This window comes from Lutjanus erythropterus, chromosome 17 (assembly GCF_056507025.1).
Source record: "Lutjanus erythropterus isolate fLutEry1 chromosome 17, fLutEry1.hap2, whole genome shotgun sequence".
NCBI lineage: Eukaryota > Metazoa > Chordata > Actinopteri > Lutjaniformes > Lutjanidae > Lutjanus > Lutjanus erythropterus.
In genome coordinates this window covers 35,893,426-35,913,577 of record NC_139333.1, presented here as the reverse complement: position 1 = coordinate 35,913,577, position 20,152 = coordinate 35,893,426, and positions in this window count along the sequence as shown.

The window sequence follows — 20,152 nt, the reverse complement described above, 5'->3', positions numbered from 1 at the left end:
TGGCTGTTATCAGCGCTGTGGTGATGTCACGGTCAGTTTGTCTGCTGCGCGCATGATGTGACCATCATGCAGAACATGTGTGTGACGATGACGGGCACAAAATCAGATATGTGACGCTGACCGGCCGGTCACCAGTCAGGGCCGGTCATGCTGAAAACTGTCTGGTTCTCTGTCCGGTCTCTGGCCGGTTGACTGGTGCATCCCTATAAGACACATAAGTTGAAATGTCAAGACTGGGCCAAGAAATATCAGAAGACAGATTTTTCAAAGGTTTTATGGACTAATGAGATGAGAGTGATTCTTGACGGACCAGATGGATGGACCCGTGGCTGGATCAGTAACAGGCACAGAGCTCCACTTCAACTCAGATGCCAGCAAGGTGGAGATGGGGTACTGGTATAGACTGGTATTATTAAAGCTAGTTGGACCTTTTCAGGTTGAAGATGGGCTCAAAATCAACTCCTAAACCTACTGCCAATTTTTAGAAGACACTTTCTTCAAGCAGTGGTACAGGAAAAAGTCTGCATCTTTCAAGAAGACCAAGATTTTTATGCAGGACAATGCTCCATCGCATGCATCAAAGTACTCCACTGCGTGGCTAGCCTGTAAAGGCCTTAAAGATGAAAGAATAATGACATGGCCCCTCTCCTCACCTGACCTAAACCCTACTGAGACCTTGTGGGATCTTCTGAAATGGGAGATTTACGGTGAAGGAAAACAGTACACCTCTGAACAGTGTCTGGGAGGCTGTGGTTGCTGCTGTTACTTGTCTATAAAGCACTAAATGGTCTTGAGCCTAAATACATCTCTGATTTGCTTGTATGTTATGAAGCACCAAGACCCCTCAGATCATCTGGAACAGGTTTACTCAGTGTTCCCAGGATCAGAACCAAACAAGGTGGAGCACCCTTTAGTTTCTATGCTCCCCACCTGTGGAACAAACTTCCAGAACACCTGAGGTCAGCTGAAACTGTCAGCACATTTAAATCAGGGCTTAAAACATTACTGTTTACTGCAGCTTACCAGCAAACTAGATATGTAACTTATTGTTAGGATAATCTATAGCCATTTTTTTTATATTTGTCTGCTGTTGTGTTTACTTTGTTTGCTTTTTAAATGCAATTTCTGTAATTTTTAACTATTTATTGTCTTAATTGTGTGCTTTTGTCTTAATGTCCTGAAATGCAATTTAAATGTTCCTTTAATGTTTGATTTTAATGTATTTCTAAGTTCTTGTAAAGCACCTTGACTTGCTTCATGTCTGAATGGTGCTATATAAATAAAGTTGCCTTGCCTTGCTGCACAGAAAGTTGATCGTCAACGGATCAAGAAACTCCATGAATGGAAGGCTTATGACTGTTACTGAAAAGAAGGGTGGCTATATTGGTCACTAGCTTTTCTTTTTGAAATGTCAGAAATGTTTATTTGTAAATTTTGAGTTGTTTATTTATTATTCTCACTTTAACAGATGAAAATAAAGAAGTGATATGGGGAAAAAAATCAGTTTTCATTTAGTTGCATAATAATTGTGCACACTAATCGTTGCCCAATAATTGTGCACACATAGACAAAACCTCACTTTTACTTTCTTAAATATTCAGATTTGAGATTTATTAACATTTTGGATTGACTGAGAGCACTGTAGTTGTTCAATAATAAGATTAAACCTCAAAAATACAATTTGCCTAATAATAGTGCACACAGTGTATATGTAAATAACTGTATATAATGCTTTATTTTATTTTGGTTCATATTTGTATCATATCCTATTCTGAATTTAATTCATTATCTGTGTGGTGTGTGTGTGTGTGTGTGTGTGTGGCATGAAGAAACTACAGCTTACATTTCATTATGCAACCTTGTGTTGTATGATGATAATAAATTACCTGGATACCTTGAACTAAAAGTAAAACTCGAAACCTGTTATCACTGCCAGGCAGTAGGGGACACTGTGATGGTCATCTGACAAAAAATTGTCCCTCAAAGGGAACCACTGGAATTGAGCAGCATAAGAAGAAAATGGTGTTATCTAGCATGAAAACATTGGTGTTCAGTGGCAGATCCATGAGGCAATGAGCACCGCCACCCGGGCACAGAGCAGGTCTGCTCACACTGCAGCCCCTGGGAGTGTTTCAGGCAGGGGGTGGGAAACACACACACCTAACATTAGCCACACTTGTGACAGTGATGTCACACACATAATATGAAGTGATAAAAATAAACAAAAATAAAAACATGAAGTTGATATTCTGCTTAAAAATGTCTTTTTCACAAAAAGTTTTCTCAGTTTCTAAAAAAGTTAAAAAGTGTATTTTTTGATGCAACCAACCAACCAACATTCAAGAGCTTATAAAAAAAATAAATGAAGCTTGAATTAGAAGATCTGTTCTTTCTTTTGATATATTCCATGTTAACATATTCATAGAACTGAATATTCTGTGGGTGTTGAAAAATCACTGAATTTTGTCAAAAATGCTGGCGCTGGCTAACAACTTTAAAAAAAAATGCTGGTGGGGAAGGTGTTAAGTAAAGTACAAACTATTTACTACTTTTAGCCATTGTCAGGAAAGTGGACATTGTTCTCTTTTCTTAGCCTGTTTTTTTGTTTGTATGTGTGTGTTCTCATAAAGACAGACAGTGCATTAATACATGTTATCAGTTGTTTATCTCTGTTAGTCTTCTATGTGAGAACACACACTGAGCCATGCTCTCACATTTGTTAATTTAATTACAAGTTTCTCACTTAAAAGTTTTGATCGCCTCTTGATTTTGAATTATACAAACATGTGACACTGAGGTTCTTGAGTCAAAGCAATTTCCAACAACACTGTAATCTTCCATATTGGCATAATCTGCATTTATTGAAAATATTCAAACATTGCTTTCAGGGCCATTTTTAGAGGGGACAGCGCTTGTTAATAGAAGTTGGGAGGCCTGTGAATTAAAATGCACATGCGGCTCCAAAGCCTGTAGGTGCAATTTAATTTTTAATGTGTTTACAAGTTATTGCACTAGCACCAAATGTTGTGGATGCAGTTTCTGTTAATGAGGTTTGGGCCGGGGCTGTTTAGCAAAGTCCCTACAAGGCCTGAGATACAATAACATGCACATGTGTGAGTGTGTTTGCAATGGTACTGATACATTGATGCAAGAGTTTAGTTAGGAAACAGATACACAGACAACTGCTGCTCTAGCATCCAATAAATATGAACAACACTTCAACCTGCTGTCTTTCATTCACTTTATTCAAATGAATTGTTTCTGAAAGGACAGTGATCAGTCTGGTGTCAGTGTAAAGATTCCATACTTTTACTTTTAAAGATTTAAATTATACAACAGAAAAGCCATTCAAGCTGATATAGAGATTCGATTTTGAAAGCATGAAAGGTAAATTCATGCTGATGATGTCTATAATCCAAACTCTCTTTGTTGCAGTGATTCTGGTGTCATGGACTGTCTTTAAAAACAACTGGATCTCTCAGTGAGAGCTACGAGTACCAGCAGAATCTGCTGCAATTCATGGAAACTCTTAGCACCGATTATCAGTGTAATTTTCACCAATCACTGAGGAAATGTTAAACAGAAAGAGCTTTTTCTGGTTTGAGGAGCTGATGGGGGCTGCAGGTGTAGATTTTGGGCCCCAGCAGGGCTCTTAAATGTCAAAAGTTGGAAGATCACCAATTATAGAACCATTTTATTTAAGTATATTTCCTGAAAAAAGAAAGGTGAGATGCCTAATTGAAACAGAGCTTAAAGCCAGGAATGTTTCGGTGCCTGATATGTATTACAGGTTTAAGAAAAGAATCATAGATTTAAGAAATTAATTGATTGAAAATAAACCCACTAATACAAATAACAGACAGGGGGAAAACAAATAAGTTTCATGTTTGAAATAAAGCTTTTACAGTTATTTTATGAAACACACTTATTCAAATTAAAAGCAAAATTGTTATTGAGCTTTTACATCATCTATCTAGAACAGCCAAACTGCCATCAAACTTTTCAACACTTGTTCCTCTGTTGGTCTCCAAACAGCACATGCAGCAGTCCTACTGCTGTCAAACAACTGCTAAATGAAATCAAAGTTTTTATTTAACCGAAACAGGTCTACTTTATTGATACAAAATATAATGTTCCTTATGGCTGCATACACAGCCATAAGGGAGTTTAAAAATCCACAAGAATATTTTCCTTAGAAATAATATTTTGGACCTTAAATGGCACTGCACCCAAATTTCAGCACAGTGCCAGAGAAATTTAAACCCTGCAGAAAGTTAAAATAAATCGAAGGAGTTGTTTGGAGAATGTCTCGCTTGCTTGCAAAACAAGAAATCAAATTTTATTGAAGTATTTAAAATCTGCGTTTCAATGAGCTTCAAGCTGGTTTATGCATGTTGTCTTTGTGTGTGTGTGTGTGCATGTTTGTGTGTGAACATCTCATACACTGTGAGCACAGACAGACGAGAGTGTCAGTAAGAATCTTACTGACTTGTGTGTTTTTGTGTTACTGCTAAAAGTTGGTATCAGTGCAGAGACCGGTTTGGAAAGTTGGAATTGCAAGTGTGTGCATGTGTGTGCGAGTGTGTGTGTGTGTGTGTGTGTGTGTGTGTGTGTGTGTGTGTGTGTGTGTGTGTGTGTGTGTTAGAGACTGAGTGACTTGTCACAGCACTGTCACATTGTTCCACCTAGCTGATGCAGAGCTGTCACCTCCACCCGTACCACAAATTTGAAGAATACATATAGACACAGGCAAATATAGAATATATATGTACACACATACACATACACACACACATGCCTGTGCACACCTGCCATTGGAACACATAACCCCCTGAAGGCTCAACCCCGCTGTCGCGCCCCCTCACGTACCTCTCTTACCTCTCGTACTCCTCCTTTTCTCCTCTTTCTAATTCTTTCTTTCCATTTGTCTGCCACGCCTTTCAGCCAGCACCCGTCGCCTCTCCACACCTTCCTCTGCCGCCTGTGCCTTCTGCCTTTCATCTCTGCCCTGTCAGGTGAGCCTTTGAAGGTGTGTGTGGGGCGAGGAGGGGTGAGGAATCGGCTCAACCTGACACAATCCATCCCAGAATCATTAACAGTAAGGTAACGCTAGTGCCTCAGCTCGCCCTTAATGAGACATTCCTGTATACTCTGTCAACAGTACAAAGACAGCTTTAAAGTGATGGGCAGATGTATACTGTATGGGGTCATGCATTGCCACGGGTTGTTTCTTTAAGTCTCTAAAAAAGACTTCTGTGGTTGTTTGAAGACCCTCAGATGTAGTTTGGAATGGGTCAAATGGAGTGTAAGCTCCACGCACTTTGCCTGGGTAATCAGTTTGATGGAGTACGTACTCAACTCTTCAGGTCTGGGAAAGAACAAGGTAAAAGCACCTTTATGACAACCTCACGGATTTATTCCCACCATCCGCCTTCTCAGAAATAACGACAAGCGGGACAGAGGGAGAGAAAGAGACGGAAGCATGAGGTGAGAAAATACAACAACGCCACAAACAATCTAAAAGAGTGATAGTGTTCCTGTCCTTTTAAAAAACAAGCATCCATTCCCAAAATGAAGTGCATCACTGAATAAATCAGTCTCGGGTTAATAAAGTTGTCATCTGTTTGATTTTCCTGAGGAAAGAGGAAGGCGAGAAAAGGGAAAAAACAGCAGCAGAAATATGACCCCGTCAGCATTATCTCTTTATTTTATTGTTTCCACAGAGGTCACAGAGAACACAGCTCCTTCACTCATTTTTCCTCCAGCCTCTCCTGTACAATTTTTGTAGTTTTCTGACTGTAAATCAAAAACCATAAGGCTTTGGCACCAGTGTACATGAAGGAATTCACGGGAAGATGAAATTGTGCAGATAGCATAAGGCTGGTTTCAGGTAAAACACATCCTGTCGAGCAGCACACACCAATTATAGATGCAACTCACTGACATTAAGCGTTTTCACAACGTTGTCCTTCTCATCCTTTGCAATTTTCATCTTATTCCTATTCCTATTACTCCTTATTCTGCTTTTTCAGTCTCACTCTCACCAATTTACATCAATCTGCTGTCCAACTGGACCTGAGATTGCTACAAGGAGCTAATGTGATATGTAGCTGTATATCTGCCAATATGAAACTTCACGACTGTTGATAGACTTTTCAGCTATATCACACGTAAGGTTTAGGGCTGCAACTAACAATCATTTTCATTGTTGATGAATCTGTCAATCATTTTCTCGATTCATCAATCAGTGGTTTGGTCTATATTCTGTTTACTATAAAGGAATAAAGAAACCAGAAGAAATATTTAAGAAGTTGCAATGAGAGACTTTTGTCTTTTTTTTCTTAAAATACTGCTTGATTATCAAAATACATAGTGATTATTTTAATAATTGATTGATATTCAATTAATTGTTGCAGCTCTAGTGAGGTCATCTACACAGACCTGGATGACATGATGAACAACATACCATAAAGAGAGAAGTGTGACAGGCAACACAGTTAAAATATATTTTACTTTTAAATGTTTGGATGGTCCTGACCAATCCAAAAATTCTGTGTGTGAAAAAGTTTAAATATAAAGAAGCTGCAGTATTGTGTAAATCAGGCATGTTGTGGGCTGTGTATTTCTTCCTTTAGAATATTTGTTTTGCAGTTTGAGCATGTTTTCTAGAAGTCATCATAATAAAATTTCAATTCATTCCTTACTGACTGTTAGCTTGGCAAACTAATGTTTTTTTATTAGACAAAAATACAACATTTCAGATTTCATATTTCCTCCTATTCTTCAAGCAACAATTAAACAATAGACAAAACTATAGACTGCAGAAGATTACTGGTCATTTGTAATTGTCATTTTCCACAGTGGTGTTTAACTGTTTTTAAGTGTTTTCATAAAATAATTACAACACTTAATATCAGCCTTACTTTTTATATGATTTCTAACATGTAATAATGGTAATTTGGGGGGTCACAATTCTCCAAATCAATATTATTTTGCACCAGCCACTATGCCATGTTTGACTACTGACCTTTGATTTGTTAAGATCAACAGATCATTGATTTTGTATGTCCTGACAACTGCCTGTTACATTTTCAAATTCGTTTTTCATATACATGTTGCATGCCTAAAGTAGACGGGGTGGAGAGGGAAAAAACAATTCTGCCTTTGTTTTTGGTCGATTTTTGATTTAGTATTAAAATAGATTAGTAGTCAATTTAGTATTTGTAATTGGTCCCCAATTGGCTGCCCAATATTGTCTGCTTCTGCTCAGGATTTCTGTCAGTTGAAAGGAAGTTTCTCTTCACCACCGTCACCTTAGCACTTGATCTTGGTGGGAACTGTTGGCTCTCTGTAAATAATATTGTGCAGACTCCAGTCTAGACCTACTTTACATGAAAAGTGCCCTGAGATAGCACCAAGTCATAACAGATGCTATGTAAAAAAAAACTGACTTTGACTTGAGTTTTCATTCTTTTCTATATGTGTGATTGTATTCTATATTGTTTACTTTAGCTTGTATTACTTTCTGTTGCCATAACAGGCTAACCTTATTTCCCTGGAATATTAAAACTTTTGTCTACCCTAATTTTGGATCTAGTTATTTCCAGGGGAATCTCTGTTACTGATCTATCGGTGTGTGATATAAATGTGTCCGATCACTACTGTGTATATTTTAATATCTCATTGAACACCATAAGACATCACTTTGAAACCACAATTAAGAGAAGAAATTTAAGTAACGCTGTAGAGTTGCAATTTGCTGAGCTTGCAAACTCCCAAGATCAAGATATTTTTAAGCATCCTATAGATGCAATGGTAGACTCATTCATTAGTCATTTGGCTGACACACTGAATAAAGTAGCTCCTATGAAAACTATAAAACATTCTCACAATAAACCAAGGCCCTGGATGAATGAAGATATTTGTGCATTAAAGCAGTCATGTAGAAAAGCTGAAAGAACCTGGAGAAAAACAAAGCTAGAGGTACACCACAAGATCCTTAGAGAAAAAAATTTATTGTATAATAAAAATGTCTGCACACAGAGATGGATCCATTTCTTAAAGATCATTGATGAGAACAGTGGAAACTCTAGAGTCCTATTCTCAACCATCAGTAGACTTCTACACCAGGTTCCCTCTGGCCCCATGGAGGCTTCTGCTCAGAGATGTGAGGAGTTTGCTATCTTTTTTTAAAAAATAGAGTTACCTTGATCAGGTCGGGCATTAGTGGTACAGATGATACATTTTGTAACACACCCCTTGGCTGTTCCCCAGTCTTTAGATGTTTTGCTAGTGTTTCCCATACTGACCTTCTTAAAATTGTTACTGGCACATCAGCTTCCACTTGTGGTCTTGACCCTGTCCCTAGCAAACTCTTCAAGAACGTATACAACAGCTTGTATTCCTCCATATTAAAGATAATGAATACTTCACTTCAAACAGGCATCTTTTCCAATGCCTTTATGTGAAGCCTCTACTGATGAAGGCAAATCTTGAAGCAGACAATATCAGTAATTACAGGCTAATATCTAACCTGCCTTTTATGAGTAAAGTAGTAGGAGAAAAGTAGTAAGAGAAAGTAGTTTTTAATCAACTCAACAACTTTCTCAATGAGAACAATATGTTTGAGAAGTTTCAATCTGGTTTTAGGTCCAATCATAGCACAGAAACAGCTCTAATAAAAATAGTGAATGACCTCAGACGTGCTACTGACTTGAGTCAAGTGTCAGTCCTCATCCTCTTGGACCTAAGCTCAGCATTTGATACCACTGATCATTCAATACTAATCAATCGTCTTGAGAGATAGGTCGGTCTTTCTGGCAGCGCTTTAGACTGGTTTTGGTCTTATTTAACTGGTAGGAGTTTTTATGTCAGTATGGGTGATCATGTCTCTGCAAAACACCATTTACCCTTTGGTATCGCACAAGGAAGCTGTCTTGGTCCCCTGCTTTTTTCCTTATATATGCACCCATTAGGTCACATTATTAACAAATTCAGCATAAATTTCCATAGCTACGCCGATGATACCCAGTTGTATATTTCTGTTGAGCCAACCAACCCAAATGCCCTTCCCTCTCTGATTGCCTGCCTAGAAGCAAAACATTGGATGATTTACAATCTTTTGAAACTGAATGAAGATAAACAGAAATACTACTGCTAGGGCTAAAATGCAAGAGAGAGGCAGTTTTTAACACACTTGGAAACTTGGCTCAACAAACCAAATCACAAGTTGCTAGTCTTGGTGTCATCTTGGACTCTTGACTTAAGCTTTGAAGCCCATGTTAGCAAAGTGACCAAGGCAGCCTTCTTTCACCCGAGGAATGTTGCCAAAGTCATGCCTTTTTTAGGGAAGCAGGATGCAGAGACATTAGTACATGCTTTTATCACTAGCAGGTTGGACTACTGCAACACACTGCTTACCGGCCTACCAAAGAGACTGATTGGAAAACTTCCATGTCCAAAACTCTGCTGCTAGACTTTTAAAAAGGACAAGGAAAAGAGAGCACATTACTCCTGTTTTAGCTTCCCTGCACTGGCTCCCCATTTCTTTTAGAATTGTTTTTAAGGTTCTTTTACTCACATATAAAGCTCTTAACAATATAGCACCTTCATACATTTCCGACCTTTTAATTCCATATCAACCAACAAGAGCACTCCGGTCTGCAGACACTGGTATTTTAAATGTTCCTAAGGTAGCCCACAAAACAAGTGGGGAAACTGCTTTTAGCTACTATGCTCCAAGACTCTCAACTGAAAACCTACTTTTTCAGGCAAGCCTTTAGTTAGTGAAATAGATTTCTACCCTGGTCTGTCATTTTTTTGCTATCTGCATTTGCCCGCTTATTTATTAGACCTTATACTACTAAAAATAATTTCTATTTTTATTTTGTATTTATTCATTTACTTATTCTTATTTTTTTCCTCTTCCTTTGTGATCCTCCATTATGTCTTTTAATATCTGTTTTTAATTTTTTACTCTGATTTTATGTTATTACTGTGATTTTATGTATTTCTGTCTTGTCTGTTTTTGCCTATGTTGTCATTTTTAATGCCACATTGTAAAGCACTTCGAGTTGCATGTTATTTATGAAAGGTTCTATATAAATAAAGTTATTATTATCATTATTATTAATTTTAAATAATCCACTCTTCATGTGTTGATGTTGTGGTTTAGAGAGTAGCTAAGTCTTTCAAGCTTTCTAGAACTCACAGCACTCACAGTTAAGCAGGAAAACACAGGGGTAACCAAGCTAGTCGATATCCAGCTTTTCTGGCTTTTTTCCTGTCAGTATCTCTTGATTTCTATGAAAACACTCTAAATGTGCAGTTTGTACTGATGGAGATTGGAATTTTGAATTAGAATTTTGAATTGTTATAAAAATCAACACAAAATTCTGTATTTGAGTCTGTATTTTTTTTTTTCCAGTATCTAAAATCCAGTCAAGGGAAGGTAATGGACCTGACTGGACTCTCTAGTGGCCATGTGGATTATTGTTTGTCAGAAAACAAAGGCAGATGTAGTGTGACATTGTTACAACGCCTCAAAATCCCTGAAGGAAGAGAGGCTGTGAATGGATGCGTCAACAAACACAGTCAATGCTGGTTCTGTTTAATCAAGACTGTAATCATCCTTTATTCATAATTCTTATTATTTATGCACAGAACCTCAGTTCTGTGTATAGCATCCAACAGAAAGTGCAGTTGCTATGGTTTGCAATCAAAATCAAGGCCACATGCCGCAGCCTATTGACAACACATTGAGATTCCTGGCTGTCAATGTGAATACTGCATGGACTTACAAATACCTGTCAGACACACCACAGGGAGCTGCAGAGAGGTACACACATACATGTACACATGTTGTGCACTGTAGCACAGGAGAGAGTGAGTCATTTGGCCTTTACCCTGGAGATTATGGCTGATTTGAGGGCTTCTTGTTGTGCAATGACACTTCATGCTGGGCTGCATGCATGCACACGCACGAGCATGTATGTGCGCACGCACACACACGCACGCACGCACACACACACACACACACACACACACAGTGTGACCCTGAGCTTGCTGGTTTTACCCTGAACATGGTCAATCTACAAGGACTGTAAGTTATCAGTGGTCAAAACACGACACACTGGGGACTGCCCCCACCCACGTTCAGTATGGTGTGTGTGTGTGTTTGTGTGTGCAGAAAGATTGGCAAGGGGTTGGAGGCAAATAAACTGAATGCTCCGGGAACTAGTAAAACTGAAAATTAAAAAGAAAGAGTGACACATGCACACACAAACTGCTATCACCTGTATTGATCTGCAGTGCACACGAGATGGTTAATCCTCAGCACTGAGATGTTGATATCAGCTTTTGTGCATCAGTCGCTCAAAGATAAAGTGTTCTACAAAGCGAGTTCTACACTGTTTGACACCTGTCCTCCCCTCCCCTCTCTCTTCATCTGTATCCTTGACTTTCTTCTGCTTTTCTTCTCTTTTCTTTCTTGTAGGGCTTTCTTTGGTATTCTGCGTTTGTTTTCTTGCTTCTCCGCATGCTGTGGCTGGGAAATGACATATGTGTGTGTGCGTTTGTTCCCAGATGTGTCCGGACACAAGTCTGCCATATGTGTTTGTGTGTGGGAAATGAGCCTTTCTGTTTCAATTTGACCCCACAGACACCCATCTACAGATGGATCACGGACTCCTGGAGATGATGGAAGCAAGGCTAATGCCCAGAGAAAGAGCCTCATCATTTTCAGAGGGGCCGCTACAAGTGGATGCATTTGAGCTGGAAGTTTGGGTGGTTGGGTATAGGGTCTCCCACTGGGCGCAGGATAGCCCCTCTGTTGGAATTTCAGCCCTACAGCCGCAAGACAAGGTGGCTGTGTCAGTAACTTGCTGCGACAGCCACTCAGCCATGGCTGCAGACAAACATCCCAGAATTCTAATGGTGCTAAGCTCCAAATTGAAAGGTGAGATGGGTTGAAGAAAGATGGACAACAGAGACACAAAGAGAACAAGTGATCGTGGGGTTGAGTGTGGACACTCTTTTGTGTCAGATTGGATTTGTGTTTCTATCCAATGCTGTTGTATGACTATAAGGAGATGGATCAACCAGCTCAGCAGTAGGTGGTGCTAATGCTCCAGTCAGGTTACATTGTCCCACTGTAGAAGAAGAGGGTGCAAAGAGACGACGTAGCTAAAAAGAGGCCAGTCAAACTCTAAAAAGCATTAATTTGAGAATGGCTGAGGCGTGATGTTGTCCAGTGGACCTTTGTTACATGCTCCAAGTTTGTCATGATTTTTTTCTCTCTAACGATATATCAATATGTCACCTCCGCAATTTTGTTTTTAGCAATGTTGTCACGTTCTCAGACCAGAGGAATGACTGTGAACTAACGAACTGATGAATTAAGTTCTTAAAACCTGTAGTTTATGTTTAGCCTGTTTAGATGCTACCTCACATCTGCTAAAATATAATGTTAATAGTATACTACTAGGGGTGCACAGATCGACTAGCCAGAGACCAGAACTGGACATTTTGAGCGTGACTGTGTCACATATCCAATTCTGTACAGGTCATATTAACACATATGCACATTGGTGACGTGCACAGCGACACAGGCAATAACGTCACAGCCACAAACACGCAGACACATGCTTGCATTAAGTGAGCATTAGCAACAGATTCCAAGAACAAGATACAGAGAGGACAGACAGTCATCAAGGAGACAAAGCAACAGAGCAGCTGACTGTTTGCAGTACAATGGTAAACTTTAAAGCTCTTCAGGCTAATGATAAGCTTTACTACAGCAAACTGTTGCACCACACTTGCCTGCGGTTTGTTAACATCTGCCTCCACGAGAGCATGATCTCATGAGATCTCACGTGAACTCACATCTCCTGTGAGATCTCACGAGATCATGCTCCAGTCTGGTACTTAAGCTTAATTTAATAATATAATTCACCCTGGCTGTAACTGAAATGTTTGTGCATTCTGTCAATTCTAGTTTTTAGAAAGACTGAAAATCAGAATCGGATAAAATCAGAATCAGCCTCCAATAACTGTCAAGGGCGTGGTTAACACAAACAAACAAATGGTACCCCAGAAGTTAATGTCAGGGAGAAGAACTGAAGGATTTCTATCCTCTGAAAAACACCAGAGGATTTGTCCTGCCCTTGCAGTGTGTTCTCCTTTGCAAAGCTAGACAGCCAGTCAACATTCAAATCTCCTCCAATAAACACACGAGGCTTGACTTTGCTTGTATTTTACAAAAGTTTGTTTCCTCTTTTGGACTTTTATTTTTCTTTGTAAAAAGACAAATGTTTCGAGGCAGAAGCCTGCAGAAATACATCCAGTCTTGTAACACACTGCTCCTAGATCTCACTGTGAGACGTCTATAGATGGCTGATGTGTGAGAATTTGCTCCTACATTTCTGACACTGTCAGAGTTTTGATGCAGACTGTGTTTGGTCTCACATTTGAATGCTGCTACAGTACAATGCACACATATACAACTACTCAGAACATAGCACAGTACAGACTGTGTAAGTATACCGTACCAACCATGCTGGCCTTCATGTATCTATGCAGCACCGTTTTTTAAATGAAGTTAGAAAAAACAGCACCAGCTCCTTGACAAAGCTTGTTTTTTGTTGCACTTGATTGAGATGATGACACATCTGCATCTCTGCATCACTATTTACAATGCAGTACCAGTATGTCCCGTATTTTATCCAGTCTGAATTGTCTGTCTTTAAATATTATATGTGTGTAGCATGAAGGAACTGCAACTCTTATTTCATTGTGCAACCCTGTGTCATGTAATGATAATAAATGGCCTTGATACCTTGATGAAAATTGTAGCTCTTGAGGTTTGAAAATTACATTCTCTCCAACCATCATTTCAACAGAGGTCTGACTGACTGACCTGCATTTGTCTTTTGAGAACCATAGACAAATTGATTATTACAGTATGAAATGGAATGAAATAAATTTAGCATAATAAAACTCTACACTCCTATAACTTCTGTTATGATTTGGTTCTAGACCAAAAAAAACCTTCAGGCCTGCTGGACAATAGAGGGCGCCACCCCAGCTCTCCCCATATTCTAGAACTTAAGTGAGAAAGACTTCATTACTGTGTAAAATATATACTGAATATATCTTTCAATGAGCAAGGTTAAAACTGTGTAATTAGTTAGTAAAATAAATAATCTGCAATAAGATGTGCTGTTAAAATATGTAACGATGACTAAAGCTACGGACTGGTCACATGTTTCCAGCTTGGGATGCAATTTTTTTCATCCATTGACAAGTTATATATGTGCATTTTGATCCTCTCAACACAAGAGATAAGGGCTTGGTGGGGCACACATTAACTGCACCCAACAGTGAGCGACTGCCTCAATCTGTATCTGACAAATAACACAGCAGAGTGAAATGTGTTGATAGCTGGAAGAGTTTAGAGCATCAGCTGCTAGAATGGAGACAAAATCCATGAAGTCACTATGAACAAGGTATTTTGAGAGGAGAATATTAGAAGAGAGGCTACAAGAACTTGGACCTGATCAGGCCAATATCATAAAGCAACAACAATCAGGAAGATGATAAACTCTCTGAGGAGAACATAGTGACAGTGGAACTCAGCCTCACACTGGGACCAGGTGATCTTCAGACAGGTGAGCTGTGCTGGATAAACTATTCACATCCTTCCTTCAGTAAAAACACTAATACCACACTGTGAAAATACTCCACTACAGGCAAAAGTCCTGCAGTCCTTACTTCAGTGAAAGTATACAAGTATTGTCAGCTGTTCTCAGGATTAAAAGTAAAAGTAACTGTTGTGAAGTAAAATGCTACCTGTCAGTAACTAGCAACTGTATCTGTCAAGTAAATGTAGTGGAGCAAAAAAGTTCAGTAGAGACCATAGAAGCATAAAACAGATGTAATTCAATATTCTACTTAAGTACAGTACTTGAGTAAATGTACTTAGTTACATTCCCCCACTGGAGATGACAGAAGCTGAATGTGTGGTGTTGGTCTTTTACAAGCGTTTAAATAGTGCTGTTTTGTGAAGAAAAGTGGGCAAGACATCTTAAAGTAGGTACTTTGTATAAACCTGTCAGAGACATTTAACCACAGAGTCACTGAGAAACTTACATCTGTTACAAATGTATGTGCAAAAACTACATTTTAAGGCACAAGATGGCAATTTTCAAATTTCAAATGTAATATTATATTTATTTTTACATAGTTTTCTATCAGGCTTTAGTGTGGTCATAATTTTCTTTCATTTAGTCTGTCAGTAGGGGTGTAATGATTCACTCATGCATCTGATGCAGCAGACTTTACTGTGTAAGATCCAAGTGCATCGGTTCAAGTGGCCTGTATCGGAAACAAATCGATGCAGCACAAGTGTATTGATACATCTCATTAGGGTGCGCAAACGTCTCATTTTTGGCATCAATGAAGTGCTGCTGTAACTCCCCTTCGTTTTCTCTCTCCTCCTGCCTCTGCCTTCACCACTCTTGCTGGATGCCTGCTGCTATGATCACACAAAACAAGCGCTCCCTCCTCCCTTTCCTGTGTCTCCTCTTCATTTCCTCAAAACAGACCATGCTGAAAACACCGACAGAAGTGACATTGTACCGCATCTCGCCACCAAACTTTCATACAAATATACAATACAAATAGAGGCCTTTTTGTAGATTAAAACACACTGGTGCAATATGATTTTCTATATAGCGCCCCCTGCAGAAAAATTCACCAGCTGCCACTGAGGCCAAGTCTGATGTCACATATGACACAAGTGTGTCATATACTGACAAAACTAAATTTTGGTTATTTAAAAAGTAAAGTTAGAATTCATAATGGAGGACATTTGCAGTAAAGGTTAAATGTTGGCAAATGCATTACGTTAAATCCACAATATAGTAGATAAACTGCTGTGATTATCCCTTCAGCTTGTCTCTGTGCCTCTGGCCTGGATCTGAGGGCTACTCTGCTGCCTTGTCCCCCCACACAAAAGAGCACCTTGCCAGGCACGTAATCCTCTCAGACCCCCTATAGAGCCCAAAGCTCTGGATCTCCCCCTAGAGGCCACAGCTAACCGCTGACAACTTATAGCATCTGGACAGTCGTTGCTAAATGCTAGTGACAAATACAATGAATGGAGGGATTTCTATTGTGCAGACCCCACAGTTGTGTGGGGTCTAGAGAATGGGGATATTTCTGAATAGCACATTAATATATTCTGCACACATTTCCAGTTGATGTTCAGGGATTTTTCTGGGAAACGAACGACGAGGCGAAGCGGAGAAGGTTAGAAAGGGAATAAGTGGTGGGGGTGTTCAAATCCTTCCAAGAATCTTCCCCAAAGCTACAGAATATGTTCTGCTTTTTAAATACCTAAATCAGTTACACCGTGAGAGCGCACACACACAATAACACAAAAACACTTCAGTCTGGAAAGTCTCAGACCCCCCTGGTGCCTCTAGCCCAGTTTTTCTCATTTTCTGTCATCTTGTGCATTGACGCCACTTTCTGTGAGAGCTGAGAATGGAAACAAGCCTCAAGTGAACAACTAAGGCATTGAACTCCAATTAACATCTCTCACACACACACACACAGAAATTAATTATTAACCAACCCGAGGTTCCATTATGGTTTCCAATAGTCACAATATATTTCTGTGACGTGCTATTTGATAAACCTTAACACCACACAGTCAGAAACACAGGTGGAAACAGTTCCAGTGGATCTTACCTGTTAGAACAGCTGTGGTCGTCTGTGGCTGGGATGTCAAAGAAATGTGAGGAGCTTCTGTCAGACTGTCAGCATCTCTCTGTACGTCCCACTGCCTGATGAATAAAGACAGACACACAAAGACAGATTCTTCAACCTTTCATTTATCAAAGACAACACACAGCCATGACCTGTGACATAACACCCACACAGGTCGGCACAATGCTGCAAACTGCCCTGAATGAGCAGCTGTCAGTTGCTGAGCACAGACACTGGTGATTCACTGCCTTGCTCCAGGGTGGCTCAACAGCAGCAGATTTCCCATGAGCCTTAGCTGTAGTCAATGATCTCACCTTTCTAGAGGTGCTATCAATATTCAATGGTGATTAATGTCCATCAATATGAGGTTAGGACTTAAAGAAACATATGGCAGGATGATATAGAGGACACACACACACACAATTAACAGAAGAGACAAGAAACAAAGGTGACTTCAGCTGTCACCTCCATCAATCCATCCACAACTCAATACTACCATCTCTTTCTCTGTGTGTAGTGGACATTACCAAGGCTAAAGCTGGTTTCATGTCCTCGTCACATTTTCCTCATCTTTCTGGCTTTCACTGAAGCGCTTACTTAGCAATGTGCTGCTGATACTCATGACATGGAGTAGGTAAAGCACTTTTTATACTGGTCAAAAAACCTTGAATCAATGCGTCGTCTTCATAGAAATGGTCTGTTACACAGAAATAACAGACCTTTTAATGTTGTAATCATAATCGCGTATTTAACAAAGCCATATAATAAAAACACAGTGCACAGAAACAAACCAGGGATGAGCCATGGATGCAGCACTAACTATAGGCAATAGGTCTGATTAGTGAACTGAAATCTTTTGCACAAGGCGTAAAATGTCTGAAAATTAAACTGTTAGCACATACAAAATAACACAAAAAAATGATTTCAGATTGGTGTGATACTGCTGATGCTTGTTAAGGGAGAATATCAGGAGTGTGTTTGTGGCGTAACTTGTATGAAGCATTTGGCAGAGTGCTGGAGATGCTGTGTTATTGGACTGTAGCTGCGGGCAGCAGAACTGCAGACAATGTATAATTAAACAGCAGCAATCATGAAAGGTGTTTCCTCTTCCCCTTAAGGAGGATTTTGTCTTTGTGTTCTCCTTCTCTGCCTCCTCCTCCCTCTATTATCTCCCAGGGTGTCTTCAGCGCCTTAAAAACTCTCAGAAACACATTACAACACAACTATGGTTTTGATGGATCTAACAGACTTATATTAACAATGATTTTGATAATCCATTAAGTGATTTACCAAGCAAAAATGTAAATAATCTGTACTTGTCAAATGTGAAATTTTCATGATGTCCACATCTGCACAGAGTGCATCATCTAGTGTGCAAACTCTAAAATTGAAGATGTACCAGTTGTGAAATTTGGTCAATAGCTGATGCAGATATTGATGCTTTTTGTGGTTGTTTATTTAATTATTGTTATTATTTTACCAATATTTATACTCCATCAGTGTTTTGCAGACTACCAAATAAACCGAACCCTCATGTGGCATGAGGGTGAGTAGAAAATGACTGAATTTTCATTTTTGGGTGAACTATCCCTTTAATTAACATTACATAGTTAGCACTGAAGACTTTTTAAACAATTCTACTCCCAAATAAAGATGCCAAGAGCATCTCACCAACAAGTATTCAATAGCTTAGATAGACTAACATTATTTAAAAAAATGGAGAAAATCTCTGAAACTGGATTTATTTTCACCTCTGAAGCTGTAAAAAACATGAAATGCAAGGTGTGTCTAATGAAGAATTCATTTGGCACATCTATTGAAAAACTCTTCCATACTCATGTACTTACAGTCATTTGGCCACCAGAGTTAAAAAAAAAAAGATGCATATGGCATGCTGAAGAGTCAGTGGTCTGTGGATGTTCAAATGAGGACACGTTCCTGATATACAGTATCTCACAAAAGTGAGTACACCCCTTACATTTCTGCAAATATTTAATTATATCTTTTCATGGGACAACACTGAAGAAATGACACTTTGATACAATGTAAAGTAGTCAGTGTACAGCTTGTATAACAGTGTAAATTTACTGTCCCCTCAAAATTACTCAACACACAGTCATTAATGTCTAAACCGCTGGCAACAAAAGTGAGTACACCCCTAGGTGAAAATGTCCGAATTGGGCCCAATTAGCCTTTTTCCCTCCCCAGTGTCATTTAACTCATTAGTGTTATAAGGTCTCAGGTGTGAATGAGGAGCAGGTTGGTTAAATTTGGTGTTATCGCTCTCACACTCTCTCATACTGGTCACTGGAAGTTCAACATGGCACCTCATGGCAAAGAACTCTCTGAGGATCTGAAAAAAAGAATTGTTGGTCTACATAAAGTTGGCCTAGGCTATAAGAAGATTGCCAACACCCTGAAACTGAGCTGCAGCATGGTGGCCAAGACCATACAGTAGTTTAACAGGACAGGTTCCACTCAGAACAGGCCTCGCCATGGTTGACCAAAGAAGTTGAGTGCATGTGCTCAGTGTCATATCCAGAGGTTGTCTTTGGAAAACAGACGTATGAGTGCTGCCAGCATTGCTGCAGAGGTTGAAGGGGTGGGGGGTCAGCCTGTCAGTGCTCAGACCATACGCCGCACACTGCATCATATTGGTCTGCATGGCTGTGTTCCCAGAAGGAAGCCTCTTGTAAAGATGATGCACATGAAAGCCCATAAACAGTTTGCTAAAGACAAGCAGACTAAAGACATGGATTACTGGAACCATGTCCTGTGGTCTGATGAGACCAAGATAAACTTATTTGGTTCAGATGGTGTCAAGCGTGTGTGGCAGCAACCAGGTGAGGAGTACAAAGACAAGTGTGTCTTGCCTACAGTCAAGCATGGTGGTGGGAGTATCATGGTCTGGGGCTGCATGAGTGCTGCCGGCACTGGGGAGCTACAGTTCATTGAGGGAACCATGAATGCCAACATGTACTGTGACATACTGAAGCAGAGCATGATACCGGGCAGGGCAGGGCAGTATTCCAACATGTTAACGAGCCCAAACACACCTCCAAGATGACCACTGCCTTGCTAAAGAAGCTAAGGGTAAAGGTGATGGACTGGCCAAGCATGTCTCCAGACCTAAACCCTATTGAGCATCTGTGGGGCATCTTCAAACTGAAGGTGGAGGAGTGCAAGGTTTCTAACATCCACCAGCCCTGTGATGTCATCATGGAGGAGTGGAAGAGGATTCCAGTAACAACCTGTGAAGCTCTGGTGAACTCCACGCCCAAGAGTGTTAAGGCAATGCTGGAAAATAATGGTGGCCACACAAAATATTGACACTTTTCACATTTTCACCTAGGGGTGTACTCACTTTTGTTGCCAGCGGTTT